This window comes from Cupressus sempervirens, chromosome 9 (genome assembly GCF_028749045.1).
Source record: "Cupressus sempervirens isolate cs-2001-9-10 chromosome 9, ASM2874904v1, whole genome shotgun sequence".
Classification (NCBI taxonomy): Eukaryota; Viridiplantae; Streptophyta; class Pinopsida; order Cupressales; family Cupressaceae; genus Cupressus; species Cupressus sempervirens.
In genome coordinates, this window is record NC_143126.1 from 766,045,644 (window position 1) to 766,052,456 (window position 6,813).

The window sequence follows — 6,813 nt, forward strand, 5'->3', positions numbered from 1 at the left end:
CAACCAAACGGGCCCTAATCGATAAAAATATAAACAAACTAGATAGAGGTTGAATGCTAGCGGAAAGGGGTTGTGGCTATTTGGTCAATTTGGTAGATGTATGTTTTGCAATGCTTATTTAATTCAATTAAAAAAACAAATAATTTTACTTGTAAATGTTTATTTGATTAATAAATATTTAATAATAATAAATAGTTATTACATTCTGATTAAATAAATGGGCAGAGGGTTTAAATACTTAACCCAAAAATAATATCAAAACGTATGAAAAGGAAAAAGGGAATTCATATGAAGTTGGTTCTAGAGACTAACAATTAGAACTAAATAAACTAAAACTAACAACAATAAATCAAAAGAGAGAGATCAACAACTGAGATTGGCACAACATAGGAGACCAATAGACAACATGAGGGCTAGGAAATCACCAAAAAACTACTCTCTCACTAGCAAAAACAATTACTTGTTCACCTCATTGAGACTTTCCATAAATCAAATGCTCTTAAGAGGCCAAGAAGAATCAATCTCACCCATGAGAAACTCCTTGTTGGAAGTAATTAGAGGTTGTCCTTCATCTTTGCATAGATACTATTGATGGACCTATTGGTCCTTTCCCATATTTTTTAATTTTGGGTTGATATATCCAAATGCTAGACACTCAACTAGAACTACAAATATTTTATTATGGCTAAAGCATTATGTATCTCCATTTCCCCTCCTCAAAGAGAAAAAGACTTTTCATCTTCATTATTTGATCCTCTATGATTTCCCAATTGTTTACCTTTTGACCAAAGTCATTACGAACCTCCTAGAGGCTACCATCACCCTTTCATTTCATCTAATGTTTTACTTTTCATTCTTCTTTAGTGGGAATCTCAAACTTGTTGATTTTCCTTATAAAGATCTATAATTGAAGGATGAGCCACTTAAAAATGATATTTTGTCTATTATAAAATATTGATAACTCATCTTCTTTATGGGATAGATCTTCCAAAATAGATCATGCTTGCTAGATTAAAAAGAAGACTAGGAGAGGTCGATCTTGTGGTCATTAGGTCTCCTAGGTAACTTATCTAATCTTTGAGGGAGGGTGGGATTAAGGAAGACAAAAGTTTGGGGAAAAAATTGGGGTCCTCCTAGATTCAACATACTAGGTGGAGGTACAATCTTTAGATAACTCAATTGAGTCTTCAAAAGGCTAAATGTTATTTTTCTTGGCTTTGTGGGTAGGATTGACTCTAGTGGATATCATAGTACAAGAAGGAACCTAAATCTTAGAGATAGTCTTAGCTAATATGATGATGGAATAGTCATTTTATAATTCCTTTGAATCATAAAATATACACTTTGAATGTTCATAAATTCTTTAAAAAGTCTTCAATTAGAAGCAAAGCTAAGGGATAAATTTTTTTGTGGATCTTAAAATATAATATATTTAAAGAAAAGTGTCTTGAAAATAATTTATTAAGGATTTTATTTGTGTAATTAATTATCCCAAATTACACTTCACAAGATCTTACCAAGGATAATACATTGCATAGTCATTTTCATATGAGACACCTAGGAGTTTGTATTTTATTCTTTCATAAAATATTAATGCACAATATTATTTCCAGGGTTAATCTGCTTCCACCTCAAAAATAAATTACCCATCATCTGTGGAAACTATAATATCTTTGAAGGAATGGGTTATTGAATTAAGTGTCACACATCATATGGGTTGTTCAAAGGAGTAGTTTTATTCGAGGCAACCATCTAAGGTACCTCACATCTATATAGAAGATGAGACTAAAGTGAATTTTGATGGCAAAGCTCAAGTTGAGGTGGATAATATAGCATCAAAGGATGTTCTTTGTGTTTCCAACTAGAGAATTAAACTTAGTTTAATTTCCCAACTAACTCAATGTGGAGCTAAAAAGTTATGTTTCTTCTTTTTTTATTTGTGCTAAAGAATCTTTGGGATTTTGTATTGAATATACTAGGAAAAGATAATCATAACATATGGATTTATAAATTTTCCTACATTTTTCTTGAGTCTTTTTCTCAAGCATTTTTTATGCATTCATACTAAAAATAGAACTCGTGTCATGCCTACTTTGGACATCTTTCTATGATTGTATGCAATGAATTAGAAAAAATGAGATCGTCAACAATATACCTATAGTCAAGTTTTATGAGGGTGCATGCTCAAGTGATTAAATGGGGAAGCATCTTAAAGATAACTTTGCAATAGGGAGAGTACTAATTATTATTAATTTTCTTCATAGTGGTGTGAAAAACCCTTTTAGTTGCTATCATTTAGCAATGCTCAATATTTCCTCATCTTCATTGATGACGATTTAATCACTACATTGGTCCACTTTCTTGGTCACAAGAATGAGATTTTTGAAAAAATGTCACAATTTTTTGGCTTTGTTCTGATTAGATAAAGTAGGATAGTTCCCAAACTTGTACAACCAAAAAAACCAACAAGATCAAACAAAAAGCATCAAGCCTAAAAGGAAGGTAGAAGGGAGTTCAAAAGAGGTGAATTCAAGGCTTTTGAATGAAGCCACAACTAGCGAGACCTAGGTCTAGAATCTAAGATAAATTATAATTTGAAAAATATAGGGATTTAGGAAAGAACCCAACACTAGACACCATAGAGAACATCTTGCACAAAGGAAAGGAAGGAAAAAGAAGAGGAAATACCTTCAAAGATAAATGGAAAAGACAAGGGTCAACAAGAGCTAATCTAGAAGAACCCAAAAAATGAGAAGAGGAGGAAGCCACTCCAAAGACAAGTGAGAGAGAACAACCAACCAAATGAAGACTTCTTGCTAGAAAAAAACTTGTAAAACCCTAAAAATAAATGAGGTGAAATCATCTATTAACATGAGTGAGAAGATATAAACAACCAAAAGCCTTCTAGGCAAAAAGGATCCTTGAACCACCATAATAAACCTATTTTTTCATACGTCCACCTTCAAAAAGGAAAATCCCACCTCTATAGGGAGAGTAGGGAGGAGGGCCAAAGTCAAACCACTACCAGACAAGATCCAACCAGACACTCGAAAGCCTAGTGAGAGAAAATCCTTTATAGACTACAACCTCTTCAACCCAAATCTACACTCATAAAATAAGTCATGCCTCCATCACAAGAGAAACTTCCACCTCAATAAGAATCAACCACAAAGAGATAAGGAATAGTGAAACCACAAAGTGTCATATAGCCGAAAGGTGAAATCCACCCTTAATTGATATCACAACCACAAAAAGACAAGTGTGTTATAGAAGGAACCATCCAAGAACTAAAACTTTCCAATGAAAAGGAACTAAGAAAAATATGGGAATGTTGAAAGAGGCCTAATTAGAGAAACTTGGCACTGTACTAGCTACAAGAATGAACCCCCCAACCAAAAAGGATAAAAACCCCTTCTCAATACTTGAACTATCCCATCTACTAAAGATAGGGGCACCCAAGATCCTACGATACTCAAAAACAAACCAAAGGGAAATAAAATGGAGAAAAATCCCCCAACACAATCTAGTACAGTCATACAAAATCCACTAGAGAATGGCCTAGGAAAAGGGCACAGACACAAAAAAAGAAGCCTAACTACTAGAGGATGAGGAAGACACTTTTCATAGCCTAGATTGTATCCATCCAAAACTAAGAGGCAACATAAGCATAAAACATAGATGTGATTGGTTGTGGGAAAAAAAGGAATAAAATGAATTACCCATCATCGTTATCATTTTCATCATCATTTCCTTCTTAAGATCCATCATCACCCTAGCCACCTTTAGATAATTCAATAACCTTGACCTCTCCACTCATCATCATAACAAAAAATAGTATGGCTTATGTTCAGAAGAAGTAAAAAAATCCACCAAGATTTTGTATATGAATTATGAAAGGGAATATTTGAACTTAATAATTATAAAATTTGGGACACTTGATGGGATTGGTCTTTAAAAATAAATTATGAAATCTCTACAATAGGATGCTATTTCAAAAAGGAACAATATAACTGTTAATAAAATTTCAAGTTACATCATTTATGTCAACTCTCTTCATTCATATCGTTATGATGAAACTTTAAGTTGTACCAATTATATCCAAAAGGGAGTTCCTTATGATGTATTAAATGCAATCATGAATTTTTAGGCTTAGCATAGTAAAATACTAGCTGTGAAATACTTCATAACCTTTCCTTAGTTAACTAGCACATACATACATCCATAATAAGGTAAGGCATTATAACTTGAAATTTATTTTTACGTATTTGTTGGATACAATTATGATATTAAGGAGGTTAGAATTATGGATCTAGAGATACATCATATTATCATAGAGAAGAATATTCACTTTGAGGAAAGTTCTCCTAGCTTGGCCTCTACTACTAATCTCTCTTAATCCATTATCAAAATTGAGAATGATAACAATAGTTCGCATGAGAATTTTCCTTCAACTCTGACTCATAAGATTCTACCATTGCAAGGTCAAGTTAGAGTGGAGTATAAACATTTTATATTAACAAAGAGTATTCCCCTTACCAATTCAAATGCACAAGGTAATAAATAAATATATAGAAAATTGCAAGACTTAAATAATTGATTGAACAAAAGCACTAGCTTTCTTTTATCCAAAATCCAAAGACATTATAATATATACAAAATTAACATACATTGATCCACTACATGTACATTTTTATTGGAATAATCTACAATGGAAAGTTATTATATACACTAAAAAAAGTAGGCCTTGATAAATCTATGTGTCTTTTAATGTTAGGATGTTAATCCTTGACCCTAAGAAATTTTAGATGAAAACCACATTTACATCATCATCATTGAGATTGTAATATGCTAAGAATATTCCCTAACTAGGTTTTTACATTCAATGGAGGTTTTGAAGGAAATTTATTTTTCTCCTAAAGTAGTGTAATTGCTAGAGGTCATATCTTGTGAATCATAGATTAGATTAACTATTATGGTCTACCATTTTACAAACCTCTTGAACTTGTCTACAACCTTGAGGTTATGAAGAAGTTGGAAATCAATGTTGGACCCCTTTTAGATCTTCTAAGGCCTTTAAAATTATGTCCAATTTTTTCGTACAACACAAAAAAAACTAAAATATCATTGTCTTTAAAGCTCAATTTGACCTTACAATAAACATTTGTAGGAAAGGTTGTATATCATAGTGAAACTTAAATGAATAAATTCAAATAATCTATGGCCAAATGAAAAAAAATAAAATAATAGAAAACTTATCAAAAATTTAAACACTACCAAAAAATAGCCCTTATTAGAAGCTACATAACTTTGTTTTTAATGATGTAAGATTTGTCCAATACTATAGATGCTCCTACATTAGAAACCTGGTGGAATGTGAGAACTACCATAATGATATTTTAGATATTCAAAGGAAAAAAAACATTCAATCTCTTCTTTTGATAGATATGATGAATCTTCAATAGGCCATCATTTCCATTTGACCAAGAACTCTTCATAGTTCTTATTTCTTGAGTTTTCACTCCCATGACTATTCAAAATATTATTCTTCCTTCACCTAGTTAAAGTACATGTTGGTTTATTCCACTATGCTTATTCTATTTCATCTCCCCTACTATCATTGTAATACCTCTCAATTCTAATTTATGAAATGCAGGTAAAAAGAAATTCTCTAGGAAACTATAAACCTTTTAAGAATTTCATGAATCGTGCTTCCTCAAAATTTTACTAGACCTAAAATTATTCATCCTTAACTTATTTTTATCTTCCAAATAGAAATCCCTTTTTTCTAAATGAAACATTAGTTTATCCCTCATTTAGAATTAGATTTATGTCTCATTTTATATTTTAGAAGCATTGTACTAAAATTTATTGTATCAATGTGTTTCCTTACTATTTCATCTAAATGCTTTAGATTTTCTATGAATTTCTTAGCTTCAACATTATTTATCTCTCATTTTTCTAATTACTTAATTTTGAATCATTCATAGGCCTATTGTCAATTCATAGGGTTGTTGTTATTGCACCAAAAGATCAACATCTTAATGTCCAATATAAGGTGGTTAAGCCATGTAGTGATCATGGCTAAGACCATCTTCTTATCTATTGAGAGATTTTGGCAGATTAATGATAGTCTAACTCATTTTATCACTAGGGACAACCTATTTGATTTGAACCCATGAGCAAGCTCTAAAAGTATTTTTATATTTCTATTGTATTGAAATATAAACTTGTTCATGGCCAATAAAACAAAATATAGGATGTTATTTTGTACAAGTTTCAAATAGGTTCACATGAGAGAATGTTTCTCAAAGTGAGATTTTGATAGGATTGTGCAAGTAAATGAAAAGCCTAGGAGAGGAAGAATCTTTCCAAGTGAGACAATGGACAAACTTGATAGGTTTGAAAATACTTTTTATAGTAATTTTGAAAGACTTGTGCAAGAGTAGAGGGGTTCCAAGGCAAGAGACTATATATTGCCAAGTGATTAAACAAATTAACAAATCCTAAAACCTTAACTTGTGCAAGATGATGCACTAAACCTAGTGATTAAATAGTATAGTTGACTAGTTTGATTAGTTTTGGGGCATTTTTTAAATTTTTTCTAGTTTTTAGATAGATTTGACAGATTTTTGAGCTCTTGGTTTTAGATAGACTTGATGGTTTTCAAATTGATAGGTTTTACAATTCAATAAGTTTTGTTTCAACTTGGTGTAAGTAGACAAGGGGAATGCAAGCAATAGTAAAAAAAATCCAAGTGTAGACAAAGAAACTCAAAAGGATGAATGGATTTCTAAGAAGATTTTAACACTTAGA